This window comes from Triticum urartu, unplaced genomic scaffold (genome assembly GCF_003073215.2).
Source record: "Triticum urartu cultivar G1812 unplaced genomic scaffold, Tu2.1 TuUngrouped_contig_4315, whole genome shotgun sequence".
Classification (NCBI taxonomy): domain Eukaryota; kingdom Viridiplantae; phylum Streptophyta; class Magnoliopsida; order Poales; family Poaceae; genus Triticum; species Triticum urartu.
The window spans coordinates 1,458-4,737 of record NW_024114894.1 but is presented as its reverse complement, the minus strand read 5'-3'; the positions used below and the strand labels follow the sequence as shown (position 1 = coordinate 4,737).

At 50.2% G+C, this 3,280-nt stretch overlaps 1 pseudogene; it reads left to right on the top strand.

The window, feature by feature from the left end:
- The first annotated feature begins 845 nt into the window (after positions 1 to 845).
- Positions 846 to 984, top strand: LOC125527648 (annotated as a pseudogene).
- Positions 985 to 3,280: the final 2,296 nt, after the last annotated feature.

Genomic DNA, 3,280 nt, shown 5'->3' with positions numbered 1-3,280 from the left:
AAATAATTTATGTATACATCAGAAATATTATCAAATGCACATTTAACATTTTTTGAACCCATCATTAACATTTTTTCAAACTTTTATGTACAGTTTTTTTAATGTATGTTAAGTTATAGGCTTAAGTTGTAACGTGACAATACGTAATGTGTGCGTGTTTGTACGTTGAGTTTGTTGTATCTAGGCAGGTTGTTAGGATAGATAGATCCTCTCTTGTATAGCCTTGGAGTATGGATCAAGTCTACAACAACCTAGCCGCATCATGTAACCTATTGCCTATATAAACACGCACGCGTCCCTGCTGAGAGCACACGCTTCCAATCCTAGTTCTTTCATGGTAATCAGAGCCATCCTCGAACACATCCATGGCAGCGTCGTCTTCAAGCTCCTTCCCGTCCTCGCCATTCGTGCACGCTGCCACCGAGAAGCTGACCACCCTATGGCGCGCGACGGTGCTCTCGGCCATCCGTGGAGCGCAGATGGCCAAGTACCTTGCCGTCGAGCAGCAGCCACCTCCCATGCAGATCGATGTGACCTCCTCCGATGGCAAGACGACGGCAAAAGCGCCGAACCCTGAATTCCAAACCTGGTATGCACAAGATCAACAAGTCTTCTCCTATCTCCTGACGACTCTTCCTCGCGAGATAGCTATCCAGGTCGCCTCATGTCACACCTCTGCTGAGCTCTGGAACACGGTGGAAGGGATGCTTGCATCCCACACTCGTTCCCAGGCCATCAATGTTCGGATCGCCCTCGCAAACTTGCAGAAGGGCAACTCCTCCATCACCGACTACGTCGGGAAGATCAAGTCCCTCTACGACGAGCTGATCGCTGCAGGGAAGAAGGTGGACGACGACGACGACATCGTCTCCCACATCCTGGCCGGGCTAGACGAAGATTTTGACCCGGTGGTGTCGGCCATGTGTTCCCGGGTGGAGCCGGTGACCGTGGCTGAGCTGTTCTCGCAGCTGCTGAGCTTCGAGACGATGCTCAACCTTCACGGCGGGGGTTCTCAATCCTCTGCCAACGCCGCTACCCGAGGCCGTAGAAATGGTGGTGGCGGTGGTGACCGCGGCCGCAGACAAGGCGGCAATGGTGGTGACCGCGGCGGGCGTGGCGGCTACTCCAAGTCTGGCGGACGCGGCGGCGGACACAGCGGCAACAACGGCGGCAGGGGCAACTACAACAACAATCATGCCTCCGTCCCCAGGGTCCAGTGCCAGATCTGTGGCAAGATGGGCCACCCAGCCTGGAAGTGCTGGAAGCGCTACGACGAATCCTATCAAGGCGTAAAGGAAAAGTCGGCCAACCTCGCTGCACCGCAGTACGGGGTGGACACGAACTGGTACCTGGACAGTGGTGCCACTGATCACATCACAGGAGACTTGGAGAAGCTGACCATACGCGATCGCTACGATGGAAACGAGCAGATTCATACTGCTAGTGGTTCAGGTATGGTTATCAAGCACATTGGTCATTCAGCTATTCATACTCCTGATCGAGATCTCCTCCTAAACAACATCCTTCATGTACCTCAAGCCAACAAAAGTCTAATCTCTGCTAGCCGCCTTGCTGTTGATAATGATGCTTTTGTTGAAATTCATCCCTATTCTTTTCTTGTTAAGGAACGGGGAACGAAGAAGGTGCTCCTTCGAGGCAGGGGTAGAAGAGGACTCTACCCAGTTAGGCACACGGGATCCGACGCCAAGAAGCACATGCTCAGTGTCACCAAGCTATCCTCGGATAGGTGGCACCGGCGTCTAGGCCATCCATCTCCTCTTATTGTTAGCAAAATCATTAGCAAGAATAATCTCCCGTGTGCAAATTCTTTCAATAAAGATTCTGTTTGTGACGCCTGTCAAAAAGGCAAAAGACACTAGTTGCCTTATCCAAAGTCAATAAGTGAATCAAAATTTCCTTTAGAACTTGTGTTCTCTGATGTTTGGGGTCCTGCTGTTGAAATAGTAGGAAGAAAAAAAATACTATGTGAGTTTCATTGACGATTTCAGTAAATTCACATGGATATACTTGATCAAACACAAGTCCAAAGTATTTCAGAAGTTTCATGACTTTTAAAACCTAGTAGAGCGTCAATTTGATCGTAAGATCCTCGCTCTACAAACAGATTGGGGAGGAGAGTATGAAAAGTTGAACTCCTTCATCAAGATAGGCATATCTCATCACGTTTCGTGTCCTCACGCTCACCAACAAAATGGGTCAGCTGAGAGGAAACATCGACACATTGTCGAAGTAGGTTTATCCCTTCTTGCTCAAGCCTCTATGCCCTTAAAGTTCTGGGATGAGGCCTTCATTGTGGCAACCTACTTGATAAACCGAATTCCTAGCAAAGTCATCAAGTTTGAGACACCCTTTGAAAAACTCTTCCATGAAAAACCCAATTATTCCATTCTTAGAATCTTTGGGTGTGCTTGCTGGCCGAACCTAAGACCCTACAATAATCATAAACTTCAATTTCGTTCTAAGCAATGTGCTTTTCTTGGGTACAACAATCTTCACAAAGGGTTTAAATGTCTTGACATATCCACTGGACGAGTTTATATTTCCAGAGATGTTATCTTTGATGAAAATATTTTTCCCTTTGCTAGTCTTCATCCCAACGCCGGCGCTCGTCTTCGTGCCGAAATCCTATTACTTTCTCCGGAGTTATTAAATCCTTCTGATCATGGGGGTGAATGTACTGATGATCATGTGTTTAATAACCTTAATACTGCCACTAACGGAGGCTGTGCTGATGAAAACAGTGAAAAAAACAGCACTCAGAAACGTCATTTTATGCAGCAGATGAGTCCAAACAGGTCCGACACCAGAACCGAGGCGGATCCAACTGCCGTGCCGGATCCCGAGAGATCTGGCGGCGACGCAGACCCTGGCGCAGAACCTGATGCAGGCGCCCCTCCGACACCGCCAGGCGCTGGGCCAACGGGCAGCCAGCCGACGCGCAACACGCAGCGCCGGTCTCCCGTGCGGGGCGGCAGCCTCGATGCAGCGGGGCCCTCCTCTGACAACTTGCGACGATCGGGTGGGTCCGGGTCGCTTTCCACCCATCTCCTGGCACGCGGGTGCGTGATCCCACGTTGGATTCGGTGGACCCAGCCTCTGGCGCACGGGCATGCGATCCCACGCCCGACCGGGCGATAGCCGAGGAGGATTCTCTGCTGGTACGAGGTGACGGATCCTCTACGACAACCACCGGATCTCCTGTGGCTACACGCCCGAACACATGGGCTAAAAAAGGTATATTTAAGCCTAAAGTTTTTAG